Source organism: Hyla sarda, chromosome 7, assembly GCF_029499605.1.
Source record: "Hyla sarda isolate aHylSar1 chromosome 7, aHylSar1.hap1, whole genome shotgun sequence".
In the NCBI taxonomy this organism is placed as follows: Eukaryota; Metazoa; Chordata; class Amphibia; order Anura; family Hylidae; genus Hyla; species Hyla sarda.
The window spans coordinates 204,867,209-204,883,806 of record NC_079195.1 but is presented as its reverse complement, the minus strand read 5'-3'; the positions used below and the strand labels follow the sequence as shown (position 1 = coordinate 204,883,806).

Below are 16,598 nucleotides of genomic sequence, written 5' to 3'. Positions count from 1 at the left end.
CCCCCTCTTGTCACATTCTCCCCCTTCATGTTACATTCCCCTCCCCCTGTCACATCCCCCCCCCTTGTCACATCCCCCCTTCATGTCACATTCCCCTCCCCCCCTGTCACATTCCCCTCCCCCTGTCACATCCCCCCCTGTCACATCCCCCCGTCACATTCCCCCCCTTGTCACATTCCCCCCTTGTCACATTCCCCCCTTGTCACATTCCCCCCCTTGTCACATTCCCCCCTTGTCACATTCCCCCCTTGTCACATTCCCCCCTTGTCACATTCCCCCCTTGTCACATTCCCCCCCTTGTCACATTCCCCCCTTGTCACATTCCCCCCTTGTCACATTCCCCCCTTTGTCACATTCATCCCCCCTTCTCACCTTGTCCTGCAGCAAATACACTAGGTTTGCCGGGCAGATTTCAAACCTAGTGTATTTGCTGCAGAACAAGCCCTTTCCCCTTCAGCCAATCACAGGCTTTACACCACTGCGGCCTGTGATTGGCTGAAAAGTGAAAGGTCCTAGAAGATGAATAGTGAAGAGAGGACACCCCGGACCGCACGGAGGGGAACGGCATCTGCAGGGACCGGGACTAGGTGAGCAAAAGTTTTTTTTATTTTACTACTTCTTCCTTTTACACTTAGCTCAGTGTTTTTCTACCAGGGGGCCTCCAGCTGTTGTGAAACTACTACTCCCAGCATGCCCGGACAGCCTTTGGCTGTTCGGGCATGCTGAGAGTTGTAGTTTTGCAACAGCTGGAGGCCCCCTGGTAGGGAAACACTGACTTTTAGTATTTTTCTTTACCTGCTCTGGCCGGCCCCCGCAACGGGAGCCGACCAGAGCAGATAATCGCATATTTTCCCGGCGGGCCGCATCGCTATATCGCATTGCTTTTGCGATATATCATGCAGCCCGGCCGGGAACTCTGTAATTCTACCCTGAGCGTGACTCGGGGTTACCGATCCTGGCAGGGAAAATTAACCCCGAGTCACGCTCGGGATTACCGCTCAGGAGGTTAAGAGGTTAATGGCACCTCAAACAGTCACATTCCAAACTTTTCTATGGCCAAAAGCAAAGATCTGTCAAAGGACACCAGAAACTAAATTGTAGACCTTCACCAGGCTGGGAAGATGGCATCTGCAATAGGCAAGCAGCTTGGTGTGAAGAAAATGGAAGACATACAAGACCACTGATAATCTCCCTCGATCTGGGGCTCCACGCAAGATCTCACCGCGTGGTGTCAAAATGATCACAAGAATGGTGAGCAAAAATCCCAGAACCACATGGGGGGATCTAGTAAATGACCTGCAGAGAGCTGGGACCAAAGTAACAAAGGCTACCATCAGTAAAACACTATGCCGCCAGGGACTCAAATCATGCAGTGCCAGACGTGTCTCCCTGCTTAAGCCAGTACATGTCCGGGCCTGTCTAAAGTTTGCTAGAAAGCATTTGGATGATCCAGAAGAGGATTGGGAGAATATCATATGGTCAGATGAAACCAAAGTAGAACTTTTTGGTAAACACTCAACTCGTCTTGTTTGGAGAAGAGAAAATGCTGAGTTGCATCCAAAGAACACCATACCTACTATGAAGCATGGGGTGGAAACATCATGCTTTTTGCAGCAGTTTTTCAGCAAAGGGACAAGGATGACTGATCCGTGTAAAGGAAAGAATGAATGAGGCCATGTATTGTGAGATTTTGAGTGAAAACCTCCTTCCATCAGCAAGAGCATTGAAGTTAAAACGTGGCTGGGTCTTTCAGCATGACAATGATCCCAAACACACCGCCCAGGCAACGAAGGAGTGGCTACGTATGAAGCATTTCAAGGTCCTGGAGTGGCGTGGCCAGTCTCCAGATCTCAACCCCATAGAAAACCTTTGGAGGGAGTTGAAAGTCCATTTTGTCCAGCGACAGCCCCAAAACATCACTGCTCTAGACGAGATCTGCATGGAGGAATGGGCCAAAATACCAGCAACAGTGTGGGAAAACCTTGTGAAGACTAACAGAAATCGTTTGACCTCTGTCATTGCCAACAAAGGGTATATAACAAAGTATTAAGATGAACGTTTGTTATTGACCAAATACTTATTTTCCACCATAATTTGCAAAAAAAATTTTTTTAAATCAGACAATGTGATTGTGTCTCTCATAGTTGAGGTATACCTCTGATGAAAATGACAGGCCTCTCTCATCTTTTTAAGAGGGAGAACTTGCACAATTGGTCGATGACTAAATACTTCCCCCCCCCCCCCACTGTACGTTATAAAGTTGTTGACATCTGAACCATATACAGTATTTTTTATAAATATTTTCTTCTATCTTTTCATGTGACAACACTAAAGAAATGACCCTTTGCTACAATGTATTGAGTGCAGAGCCTGTATAACAGTGTTTAATGTTTTGTCCACTCAAAATAACTCAACACAAAGCCATTAATTTCTAAACATTGACAACAAAAGTAAGCACACCCAAATTGGGCCAATTAGCCATTTCCCTCCCCAGTGTAATGTTACTCGTTAGTGTTACAAGGTCTCAGGTTCAGCTTTCACACTCTCTAATACTGATCACTAGGGATGTCCCGATACCGATACTAGTATCAGGGCTGATACCAGGTATCTGCATGGTATTGGGGACTCATCTAATGTACCTGATACCAAATCCGATACCTGATGGAGTGCTCCTCTTCGCTGCCCCATGCTCTGGTTCGCATCATTACCGCTGCCCCCATTCTGCCGTCCGCATAATGGCATCTTATGCAGGAGCATGTGACATACACGTCACTCCACTGCGCCCAGCGTAACTACGGAGGAAACAGAGTGACGTGTATGTCACATGCTCCTCCATAAGATGCCATTATGTAGATGGCAGAATGGTGCAGCAGCAGTGATGAGAACGGGGCTGCGGAGCGGAGACACCGGAAAGTGAGCAGCTACAAAGGGGGGCCCTGCTGTCTACAGGGGGGTCCTTCTGGCTACAAAGGGGGACTGCTGTCTGTCTGCACCTTTCTATACTACCTACAAGGGGATACTACCTACTATTAAAGGCAATCTTACAGCAGAGTCATGTGCACTAACTTGAATTTATAGGTAGATAGTGCAGGTGACCCAGTTTCTACCACTGCTCACCATGTGAACATCAGCGCAATCGTGAGACAGCGTTAGGAGCGCACATGCGCTGTTGTCCGTATCGCTCAGAGCGCATGTTTTGCTTTCCTCTGCTACACAGTTAGCGTAGGGAGGCTGGAAAACTTTAACGGCATGACGGAGGTTTGGCTGAGAGCTGAGAGCTTAGGAAGGTTTGTCTGAGGTGTAACGGAGGATTGCCTGAGGTATGACCGAGGTTTGTCTGAGGCATGACGGAGGTTTGGCTGAGAGCTGAGGGAGGTTGGTCTGAGGTGTGACCAAGGTTTGTCTGATGCCTAATGATGTCCAAATATGGACACCGTACCTCAGACATATGCTGAATTTACATAATGTTAAAGTTTCTAAGACAAAATAGGAAAGAAAAGTTGTTTATGTATTTTTTACAGTATGTTGGTATTCATTTAAACTGTTACGTAATCAATATAAATTTAGGATTAGCGGTTTGCAGAACCATTTTGAGCAGCTCCTCAAAGAACTTTTTTAACCCAATTACACAGAATCTTCTAGGAGAACAATGGGTGGAAGATTTTTAAAAAATGGCATGAACCCAAAAGTATATTGCCAAGCAATTGTCCATGCTGGTATATAGATGTCTTACACAACTATCATTATTGTAGGATTTTCGCCAGGATCACTCCATCTCACAGTCTTTCCTCATGGATAAATTCCAACATTAACATTCACATAAGATGCCTATAATTATACTAATAATTACTTTTCAGCTCCATATCTGGCTTTATGACAATCATTTATCTTCTCCATTTCAAGCTTTACTTCATCCATCCATTAAATATCTTTTATTTGATCAATTTCCAACATCTATTTAGTATAAAGTGCAAAATGTCTTTACAGAAGCTTTTTCTCAGCTACTGTACTATATCCCTGGTAAAATTCATAATTTAGATTGTTGTGACAACACAGAAAACAATAATTTATAGGATAATCTCACATAATTATTTCAAGGATTATTGTACATTATGCAAATAAGATCTCTTTTAGGCAGAAGAAAACTTTCTCTCTAGTAAATCAGGGGTGGGGAACATCCAGCTTGCAACATTATTTGGTCTAGCCCGCCAAGGCTCCAGAGCAGTGCTTCTAACCAAGGTGCGGCATTAACCCACCAATGGTGACGTGGTATTCCAGCCACTGACAAAACACAATAAAGGTTATGGATTTTAATAAAAAAAATTTCGCTGGATCATTGTTTTGGATTACTGCATGAGAGAGTTCAAGTGGAAACTGCATCCCTGCTGGAGGAAATTCATGAAAACACTAGGTAAGCTGATTTCTTTCCTTTCTTACTATAAAATGCACTAGGTATCCACACTGCCGGTATCCACTAGAGGCCGGAAGCATCTCTTCCTCAGAATTGCGCACAATGAGCGACGTCATCAAGCTTGTCCTAAAGGTAGAGATGCTTCTGGCCTCTAGTGACTGCAGGAAGTTCCAGCTGTATATGGACTTGTTTAATTTCTAAGTCCTGCAACCGGGGCATTTTTGTGTAAAAAGATAACTGCAAGAGTATCCCTTTAACTCAATTGAACTTTAAAAGCGCTGTTTAAATAAATTGTGGCATTTATAGAGTTCTATTGGTGGAAAAGACGCCAATTGCCACAATTTTTCAATAAAAAAATCTTGGGTCACACGATAAAAGAATCAAATGATTGTTAATGAAAAAGAAGCATGGTATAAGACGCCAAATAAAATACTATGCTAATACACATATTTTTTTTTTTCCTGAAAACGCCACAAAAATTGCATGGAAGGGTAAAATAAGGGGGCAGCTTTTCACAGTGATTCTAATGCAACAGCTGTAGGCACCCTGTAGGTCTTTTGAATTGATGCAGCTCATTTATGTTTCAATGGGTGGAGTGGCTGATGTGTGGAAGGGAGGAAAATGGAATTATGGGATTTGTAGGCAAAGAAGAAAACTCAAAAAGGAAATACCAGTTCACAAAAAGCTAGCCACAGTGTTATGGTAATCTCACAACATAGCCATTTAGCCTCAAGACAAGTGCAGATCCTTTCTAAGCATGTCCTTTACTGTCTGGCAGGTACTTACTAAAATCACCTTATGGTGGATAACCCCTTTAAACTCTGCACTAAGCACAGCACAGTGTATAATTTGTGTGTTCCTTTTATACTAGATATTCCCTACTTATAGTTACAGAGACTGAATACAAGTTTAGCCCACAAAATGCATAGCTCCATTGTATGCAGGCAATCGCACGGCTGACAGATCATTACTTATGGAATATAAGTTACTCCCTCTACTTTAGAGAAGCATGTCAAATAATAATTACCGATGTAAATAACATTAGAAAGCCATTTCATCAAAGATACAGAAACACTTTTAGCTTAAAAATACTCGAAAAAACTGGATCCCCAAATATACTTTTCTATGAATTGTAGTTTACTGACAAGTCTACATAAAGCGGGGTAAAATGCTTTTATACAAAAGCATAATGCATTAAACGTTTGACTGAGTAGTGTTGTGACTAATGGAATCGTTACATAAAAGTGGCAAAATGAGATTATATTCATTGTACCAAGATAATTGCAAATAAAGTGTTTAGTATATTCAAATGACAACTAATTTTGCCTGCATTACGCCTCATGGAGAAATCTGCATCGCATTCCATATATTTCAAAAGACCCTTTCTGTGGAATAATTGAAAAGTTTAAATAAAAAAATATACCTACATAGACTTGCATTGAGGGGCGGGATGTGAAGTCACGAGGGGGCGGGGCCATGACATCACGATCCTCTGGCCCCTGTATCGCCCGTCATCAGGAACAGAGAGAGGCTCACTCCGTGCACCAGATGATGGGGGTGCTACAGGAGAGATCGAGGGGGTCCCCAGAGGCAGGACCCCCCATGATCAGACATCTTATCCCCTATCCTTTGGATAGGGGATAAGATGTCTAGGGGCAGAGTACCTGACCTGTGTCAGTTTCTGAATTAATATCTCTGAGATGCTTTTACTTATCATTATGATTCCGAGATGGTTTACGTGACATATTGTACTCAAAAATGTCATCTATGCTTAAATTTGAAATGTTCTCCTTGTAAGGAAAATGGTCATTCCAAATAAACAACACATTGATTCACATATACAATAAGTCTACTTTATGTTGCCATCATAAAGTTGACATGTTTTTACTTGTTGAAGACATTAGAGGGCTTCAAAGTTTAGCAGCAATTTTCCAAGAAAATTTCAAAATCTGAATTTTTCATGGACCACTTCAGTTTAAAGTAGATTTTGGGGGCCTTCATGATAGAAATCCCCAATAAATGACCCCATTATAAAAACTGCACCCCTCAAAGTATTCAAAATGACACTTGACAAAGCCCCCATGGTGCCAGAAAACCACATGTGACACCATTTTGGAAACTACACCCCTCAAGGAATATAACAAGTGGTACAGTGAGTATTAATAACCCCCAGATGTTTGACAATTTTTTGGTACAGGGGATCGCAAAAATAAAAAAATTAGAATTTTTACACTAAAATGCTGGTGTTACCCGTAATTTTACATGTTCACAAGGGGTAAACAGAGAAAAAGCATCACAACATTTGTGACCCAATTTCCCCAGAGTCTGGAAATACCCCATATGTGTATGTAACGTGCTGTGTGGGCGCACAACAGGGCTCAGAAGGGAAGAAGCCCAATTTGGCATTTGGAGAGGGGATTTGGCTAGAATAGTTTGTTGGGAGCCTTGCTGCATTTACAAAGCCCCCACATGTAACACCATTTTGAAAACTACACACCTCAAGGAATGTAATAAGTGGTGCAGTGAGCAATTGGAAAACAAAAGTGTCCAACACATTTTTTGAACAGAGGGCCGTAAAGATGAAAAATTAAATTTTTTACACTAACATGTTGGTGTAGCCCCAAACTTTTAATTTTTACAAGGGGTAAAATGAGAACCAGCACCACAAAATTTGTAACCAAATTTCTCCTAATCACAGAAACACCCCATATGTGGACATAAAGTGCTCTGCGGGCGCACTGTAGGATTCAGGAGTAAAGGCACACCTTTGGGCTTTTGGAAAGTGCATTTGGCTAAGGGTGGGTTCACATTAAGTTTTCCCCCTTACAGGGTATGTAATTCATTTCAATGAGCAGACCGGAGTGAAACGTTCGGTCCGGTCGGCTCATTTGTGCCCCGTATGCACTTTTACAACCGGACCTAAAACTGTGGTCGACCACGGTTTTAGGTCCGGGGAAAAAGCGCATATGGGGCAAAAATGAGCAGACCGGACCGAACGTTTCACTCCGGTCAGCTCATTGAAATTAATTACATACAGGAGCGCAAGTTTTTAGCTCCCTCCTACCGTATGTGCTCCCATATGGGGAAAAATTTAATGTGAACCCACCCTAATATAGATGTTTCAGGGCCATGCTGCGTTTATAAAGCCCCCATGGTGCCAGAACATGGTGCCAGAAACCCCCCACATGTAACCATTTTGGAAACTACACCCCTCAAGGAATGCAACAAGGGGTTCAGTGAGCATTTACACCCCACAGGTGTTTGACAGATTGGCTGTGAATTTTTATTACGGACCACTGTTTCAAACATCTGTTACACACCTACGCGGTGTAAATACTCCCTTCACCCTTGTTACATTCCTTGAGGTGTAAAGGTTTCAAAATGGGGTCACATGTGTTTTTTTTTTTAGCATTTATGTCAGAACTTTCGTTTTTTCCTCATCACATTTTAAAAATCATAACCCTTTCAATTGTGCACCTAAAAATCCATATGATGGCTTATTTTTTGCACCACCAATTCTACTTTGCAGTGAAATCAGTCATTTTACCCCAAAATCTACGGCGAAACAGAAAAAAAAATAATTGTTCAACAAAATTGAAGAAAAAACGCCATTTTGTAACTTTTGGGGGCTTCCGTTTCTACGCAGTACATTTTCCGGTAAAAATGACACCTAATCTTTTTTTTTTTACACCAAAGTTTTTATCGGTACCATTTTCGTATTGATCTGACTTTTTTCATGATATAAAAAGTGACCAAAAATACGCTATTTTTTTTTTGCACGTACGCCATTGACCCTGCAGTTTAATTAATGATTTTTTTTATAGTTCGGACATTTACACACGCGGCAATACCACATATGTTTATATAAATTTTTATTTACATGTTTGTTTTTTTTAAATGGGAAAAGGGGGTGATTTGGACTTATTAGGGAAAGGTTTAAATCACATTTATTAACTTTTTTTTTACACTTTTTTTGCAATTTTATAGCTCCCATAAGGGGCCATAACATTGCATACACTGATTGCCAGTACTGTTCACTGCAAAGCCATAGCTTTGTATTGATCAGTGTTATCGGCGATCGATTGCTCAAGCCTGAATCATTCACCGATCGGACGCACCGGAGGAAGGTGAATGACCCTCCGCTCGCGTCCTAGCTGATCAGGACACCGCATTTTCACTGCGGTAGTCCTGATCAGCCCCACTGACTTTGAACGCCACGTCTAAAGGGTTAATAGCCTGTGGTACCGCGATCGCTGCCAGTGCCCTCCTTGTATCCACTTTGCCATGATTCTGTCCTGTGTGTGTCCTGATTGCCTATCCCCCTCCCGGAGAAGCTATACATAAAGGTGCTAGATATACATTGTTGCCCTTAAATAGTGGTGTCCTGTGGTTCTCTGCTGACCAAGAGAGAAAGGGAATCATATACACTGCCTGTCCCTAAATGGTTTTGTCCAAACTGTTTACTCTGCTGTATTGGAAATGGAAACACTTCATGTTATTGTCCCATTGGATGGAGTGTGAAGTGGACTATAAATAAAAGCTTAGCGGTATGTTCAAACAGAGACCTCCACCCCACATGTTTTTGTTGTGTGTTGATCTTTCTGGCCGTTACATAACCTTCAGAGGAGGGTGGAAGGCTAATTTGGGAAGCACACAGATAAGCAAGATCTCTGGTTTTTAGGGATCATAACCAAATATACCTTAACACCTAATCTTAGTTTTTTTGACTAGGCCCATATGCAGGACAAGCCCCCAATATGTCCTTTTCTCAGCTGCATTGATGGGGTTCCATCTATTGCATCGGGGTGCTGGGCCACAAACTGTTGGGCGTAGAAGTTTGCTTGAGCCGCCATCGAACTGACAAAGTCCTCACTGAAGACAAAAAAAAACATTTCAGTGAGGACTGTGGGGTCAATTTGGATTCCTGGGCGGTAAAAGAAAAACCCAGGAATCAGTGGCTCATAACCGTCTGGACTGAGGTCCAGATGGGGGGAAAGGGAGAATTGTATGGGAAACAGGGTCTCTAATATGGGGGTCTCTGCGGTGCCATCTTCTAGGGGGTTCAGTGATGATGAAGAGGGCCAGCACCCTCATTGGCGGTTTCGGTGATGGAGGTCTTTTATTTATCTGGAATGCTGAAAGCAGAATTTCCTGCTGTCTAAATGGGACTGCGGAATCCCATTGAAAGCATAATGAAGTACGGTAAATTACGGTGGAATTTCAGGCAGAATTCTTCTGCGGAATTCCGCACGGAAATTCCGCCGTGTGAACAAACTCTAAGAGGGTATAGCAAAAGAAGTAGGAAAGTGAATGTCAGACTCAAGTGTGCTGTTTGAGGTGGACATTAGAGGCTTATACTAAAACTGGATGCTCAAAAATATGCATAAGTGGCCAAATTCAGTATGTAACACCAAACAGCAGCACTGTAATGACATTCTAGCAAATAATAGATTAAAAAAAATAATAATCAAGTCTAAAAATACAGACCCATAGAGAAAGGCAAATTCATAACAGGATTTCAATAATCATTTATTTTAAGATAAAGCAGTAAAGCCGCACACTGGTAAGACTAATGTCAGGACTTTTTTCCACTATGTTTAGATCAATTTGTTCTTTTTCCTGCCATTTTCTTCTTGACTAAAATAAACACAATACAATAAACTGCATAAAAGAGTCCGGGAACTTGCTGGATGTTTCCCAAATCTATGTGACCACTTAATTTAGGATTGGAACCATGCCACTAAATACATATACAAGATGCATAATTTAAGAGCACCATAGTGAACAATCAATCTGGCTCTGGCTCTTGCTCTCTAGCTATGGATACATTTGGATTAATAATGTATTAGTACAACATCAGTGGTGCCAGCTATGGGCATTTTAACAGTTAAAAATCTGACCATATGGGATCAGTTAATGGGTTAGAGCCTTGGGGTCACATGACAACATAATGACCCTCATTTACTAAGCTAAAACCCACTAGTTTTTGTCGGATTTTTCCAAGTTATTCTGGTGCACAGTGTCTGAGATGTGTCTTACTGTGCATTCACACCACGTTTTTGCAATACAGTTCCCGTATACGTTTTCAATGTGAAAACTGTACGGAACCGCATTGAAATCCGTATGCATTGACTCTCCATTAAAAAGCGTATGCCAAAAGATTTATCAGGTTGTGTCCGTTTTGCATCCTGTACGGTTTTGTCATTTTTTTTTTTCCGTACCCAAAACCGTAGTCTACCACGGTTTTTGGTCTCGGTGATAAACTGTATTAAACCGTATATGTTTTTTTTTAACATGGGAGTCAATGGGAACAGTACAGAACTGTATGTGCATACGGTTCCATCCGGTTTTCCCCATATGCTTTTTTACTTTGCACAGTTTTTTTCTTGGAATTTCAATCAAACAAGTGAAACTTTATTCAAAATGGAGTGAAAAGTTAAAAACATATACGTTTTTTCCTTAAAAAACGGATGCAACCGGACATCATTTTTCAAACCGTATACGGTTTTTAACTGTATATGGGTTGAAATTTGTACACACGTTTTGATACAGTTTAGTCAGGTTTTGAGGAATCAGTTTTTCATCAAAAAGCTGATACAGGAACTGTATTGCAAAAACGTGGTGTGAATGCACCCTTAGACCAGTGGTTCTCAACCTTTTCGGCGACCGTACCCCCAAGGCCTGAAAGTATGTCCGTGGGTGCCCCCTCACGCGGAATTTGCGCGCGAGGGGTACCCGCGGACAAAAGTCGTGTTCTTACCTTTATATTAATGCATCCCCCCTCCATCTTAAATTCCTTTTGTGCCATTATTTCCCTCTGTCTTAATCCCCCTGTCCCACTATTCCCAGCTCCCTCTGATCCCCTTTTGCCATTATTCCCGCTCCATCTTAATCCCCTTGTGCCATTATTATCCAATATGGCAAAAGGGGATTAGGATGGAGGGGGGAATAATGTCAAAAGGGGATTAAAATGGAGGGGGAATAATAACACAAGGGGATTAAGATGGGAGGGGGGGAGGGGGGAGGATAATCAACCCCCCCCCCCCCCCTCCATTTTAAGGAAAAATCACACAAGGGGATTAATATGGAGGAGGGGGAATAATGACACAAGGGGATTAATATGGAGGGGGGGGGGGGTTGATAATTCCCCCTCCCTCTGATCCCCTTTTGCCATATCAGATAATAGTAGCACAAGGGGATTAAGTTGGAGGGGGAAAAATGGCAAAAGGGGATCAGAGGGAGGGGGGAATATTGGCACAAGGGGATTAAGATGGAGAGAGGGATAATAGCACAAGGGGAATAAGATGGAGGAGGGGATAATCAACCCCCCCCTCCATCTTAATCCCCTTGTGTCATTATTCCCCCCTCCCTCTGATCCACTTTTGCCATTTTTCCCCCCTCCATCTTAATCCCCTTGTGCCATTATTATCCGATATGGCATAAGGGGATCAAAGGGAGGAGGAATGGCGCAAGGGGATTAAGATGGAGGGGGAGAGGGATAATGGCGTAGGAGGGGGGGTGGAGTAATAAAGCACAAGGCGTTAAATTTTAATGCCTTGTGCTTTATTACTCCCCATCCCCCCTCCACCATTATCCCTCTCCCCCTCCATCTTAATGCCTTGTGCTCCGTCCCATACAGTCCCCCCCTCCGTCCCATACAGTCCCCCCTCTGTCCCATACAGTTGTTTACCTGGCGTCCTGCGGTCCCGTTGCCTGCTCCTTCACGGGATGTTCGGCGGGGCCGCACTGACGTGTGACGTCCCCCTGCTCTGTGCGGCAACTCCGCGCAACGTCAGGGGAGGCCACACGTCTCCCCGGCAACCAAGCAGCTCACTTAGGGCTCGGGCCGCGCTACTGTACAGTGAGCTGCTGCGGCTATGCGCTGACAAATACTGGCCAATGCATGGCCGGTATTTGTCAGCGCTTTCGCGTACCCCCCTGACAGCCTCTGGCGTACCCCTAAGGGTACGTGTACCCAAGGTTGAGAACCCAGGCCTTAGACTGTCTGTGATATGCCTCAGACACTGTGCGACAGGAAAATCCAACTAACCTGACACTGCATTGTGAAAAGCCAAAAAAGAGAGCGTGGTTTCCCAACCTGACCTATTTACTATAGAATTCACAGAAAATCTTGTGAATAAATGGCTGGAAATTTCCACCTAGAAAAAGCTGGTCAGAAAATTTTCCCAACTTGTAAATCTGTGATCCCCATAGTAAATAGAGAGGAATCCTACAAGTTTTCACACTAGGAAAAACCCTGCACTCTTAGAAAATGAGGCCCAATGAGTAGGAGAGGTAGGATTTTCACATACTATCACGTATTCCGCTGTCATGTCGAAACCTCTAGCCATCTCTCCAAGGTTAGACACATCTAGTTCTTGGTCACTGAGCTTTTCCTGCAGAACAAAGGTATATGACAAATGAAAGTGCCTGCGAGTGCAACATTTATAGATAGGCCGAGCCAGGTGTCCAAATAGCCAGACTCCGACTATTACACTTTGATACAATTAGGCTTTTTTTTTCTTGTAGATACAACCAGGAAGAAGGGGAATTGGTAACTTAAGAAAGAGTACCAGCAAATCCCCATAGCAAACCTCTCCTGCTCAGGACGGTTCCTGACACAGACAGAGATGGCAGCAGAGAGCAATGTGGTCAGAAAATAACTAGACGACTTCCTCAGGAGAATACAGCAGCTGATAAGTACTGGAAGGATTAAGATTTTTTAATAGAAGTAAATTACAAATCTAAATAGAAAATATGGTATGTGCAGCTCACAATTGATTAGCCGAGGTGTAATATGGTTGAACACCTACACCTTAGGTGTAATAAATATTTGTAAAAAGAATAATATATTATAACCATAACCTCAAGGCCAATATCAGATATACTGATACGTGATGGATAATTAAAGGAACTGTGCTTCAAATGTATGATGAAAACAATAGATACATTTATTAAAATGCATATAACAAAATTAATAAAATAAATTTATTATATATATATATATATATATATATATATATGTATATTGATATAAAACCTCCTTTCACAGGGCCCCTGTGAAGAGGTGAATGCAATAGATCAATATTAAATTTAAGATATATCACACACCGCTGTATACAATGTAAGGAGATATTGGGCGATATTTATCAAATGATTTAGACAGTTTTTTCCTGTCTAAATTTGTCGCACAGAAAGTCGCAGTCTAAATATGTGTGACTTTTGCTTCAGAGGTTTTTTAGACCATGATGTATTCTAGTCTATTTTAGACAGAAAAATGCATTGGTGCTGAATTTATTAAAAAATGACTTTTCAGCAACAAGTCGCATCCAGCCAGATGGAATAGTCAGGTAGATCGTTCCAGAGGATTGGTGCCGGCAAGCACCCGTCCAAATCGGGGTCTTTGTATGCTGAGTACGGGCGCTGGTGTGCGCTCCTTCCTGCCACAGACCCGGTGGAAGCCGCTATCGATGGTAGGAAAAAACACAGCTTACAGCTTACAGATTTCCGATGGCCGGACCACATGGAATTCCTTGGCGTTTGACGTCAGTCAGGTAGGTGAGCTGGATCGATGGAGGTTGTGACTATTGTAGGCAAGCGGTGTCGGACTTGCAGTAGCGATAGTGCTCACTGATAGATGTCTCAAATGACAGTGGTGCGTTAATGATGCGTTAAATACAATCTTCTAGACGTGTTTCAGGGTACTTTTTATCATAACGACCCTTTCCTCAGTAGAAGTATACAACAATGAAGACAGTGGTTCCTTTTATACATATATGGTTGTAATTTGAAAAAATAGAAACAGGTTGTCACATTGTGAGATATAAAAACAGAAATGGATTGACTGTGAATTGCGAGATATTGTGAGATATTTTGTATCTTAATACATATTTACTATGATACAATTAACTAATGTATGTGGTATTGTGAAAGAACATTAGAATAAGTGAATGAATGAACACCATGAAAGGCTCAACTAAATCATATCTGAAAATGAAACAATATTAGAATATACGAGATATGTAAAATAAATAAAAATAAAATAGGAATAAAGAATAAAAAATAAAAATGAAAGCAATCAAATATAATGCAGATAGCAACAATGGCCCACATTTATCATTGTCTTTAGACAGTTTTTTGTGTCTAAAAAAAGGGGCAAAAAAAGGAGTAAGCAGGGTTTTTTACGCCTTTTTTTTCTCCCTTTTTGTTTACACATTTCTGCTGATTTTGAGTTGCAATCCACTGATTTTGGCAATAGACATGATATGGAAGGGATTTATCATTGCACCTTTTTGTAAAAAGGAACAAAAAAAGGCACAAAGCCACTGAAAAGTCTCTAAAACTACACCAGTTCAGACATGGTGTAGCTTTTTGGTGTATGTGAAGCTCTTTGACCACTTAATAAATTTGGTGTTCCTAAACATTATCAGCAAAAAAAAAAAACGTGTAAAAAAATGATTCACTTACACTACAATGATAAATGTGGGCCAATGTATTTATACATAGAAATGTAGCAATAAATCATACAAATAAAATCAAATTAAGATTGAAAATAATAATAAAAATAAAACAATATTAGAATATATGTGAGATATGTAAAATAAACAAAAATAAAATAGAAATAAAGAATAAAAAAATAAAAATAAAAATGAAAGCAATCAAATATAATGCCAATACCAACAATGTATTTATACATATAAATGTAGCAATAAATCATACAAATAAAGTCAAATAAAGATTGAAAATAATAAAAATCTAAACGAACATAAAAATGAATGAAAAATAAAAAAAGTGGTAGGAGGTAAAATAGAATGAAATAAATAAAATAAAATAATTACAATGAATACAATATATAACTGCCTTGGACCATAATGTTAAAATGATTCCACCTTATAATAGTGAATATAAAAAAAATCGAAAGAATTATCAAGAAACATTGACACATAATCAAACAAGATAAAGAGATAGGTGGGTCTTTACCGAATTGCCCTCCTATGGTTTATACCATAGCTTCCAATTTGGGAATAACAATAGCCCCTTCCATCAAATCTCCACTCAAACAAAAACGGGAAAGTCAAAAACATGGTTGAGCACCAAAGGTTTCTTTCCATGTGGCATATGTCCTAACTGTATAAAAATAAAAGGCCCTAAAAAAACACTGAAGTGATCTCATGTAGTAATGATTTTAAATGGTCAATAGAAGACCACATATACAAATGGAGTCCTATATTTGATAGAATGTAGCTGTAAAAAACAGTATATATGAAGAACTAAAAGAGCCCTTAAAACACGTATTTTGGAACATTTAACAAATATTAAAAATGGCAACGTGAAACATCCCTTGTCAGCACACTTTACTATTGTAAAGAACTGACTCGTTTATCCTACATTGGTTTACAAATAATTTAAAAAAATTGGACAGGAGGGAGTTATATAGTTATAAAGCAAAAAAATCTATGAATTTACCACTTTGGAACCCAAGGGTCTGAATTCTAATTTTGAATTATTCGGATTTCTGTAGGGGACACTCTGGGTCACACTGGCTGTATTCTTATTTTAAGGATGGCCAGCGGGGCCCACTATGTCCCCTACATATTATTTGTGACAACACATCATTCCTCGTGTCAAGCCAGTTATATATTGTATTCATTGTATTTATTTTATTTTATTTATTTTATTCTATTCTACCTCCTACCACTTTTTTTCCATTCATTTTTACGTTCATTTAGATTATTATTATTATTATTTTCAATCTTAATTTGATTTTATTTGTATGATTTATTGCAGTGAAGTGAAGCATTTTTTTGCACCTTTTTTTTGTGTGCTGATAATGTGTAGGAACACCAAATTTATTAAGTGGTCAAAGAGCATTTGATAAATTTTGTGCAGGTCACATTTTCTGAAATTTCTGTCTTCACATACACCAAAAAGCTACTCCATGTCTGGGCTGGTGTCGTTTTAGAGACTTTTCAGTGGCTTTGTGCCTTTTTTTGCTCCTTTTTACAAAAAGGTGCAATGATAAATCCCTTCCATATCATGTCTATTGCCAAAATCAGTGGATTGCAACTCAAAATCAGCAGAAATGTGTAAACAAAAAGGGGCAAAAAAAGGCGCAAAAACCCTGTTTGCTCCTTTTTTGCCCCTTTTTTTTTTTACACAAAAAACAGTCTAAAGTCAATGATAAATG

At 40.7% G+C, this 16,598-nt stretch overlaps 1 protein-coding gene across 7 annotated transcripts in view; it reads right to left on the bottom strand.

The window, feature by feature from the left end:
* Positions 1-16,598, bottom strand: part of LOC130283237 (cytosolic carboxypeptidase 6-like) — a 1,802,518-nt gene that overhangs the window by 1,728,891 nt on the left and 57,029 nt on the right. The window contains exon 1 of one of the 7 annotated variants that reach the window (XM_056532456.1): positions 12,724-12,743. The exons of the other annotated variants lie outside the window; for them this stretch is intronic. The gene's annotated coding sequence lies outside the window, so the exon portion shown is untranslated. Of the gene's footprint in view, positions 1-12,723; positions 12,744-16,598 lie in introns of those variants that run through there. 7 annotated transcript variants of the gene reach the window in all.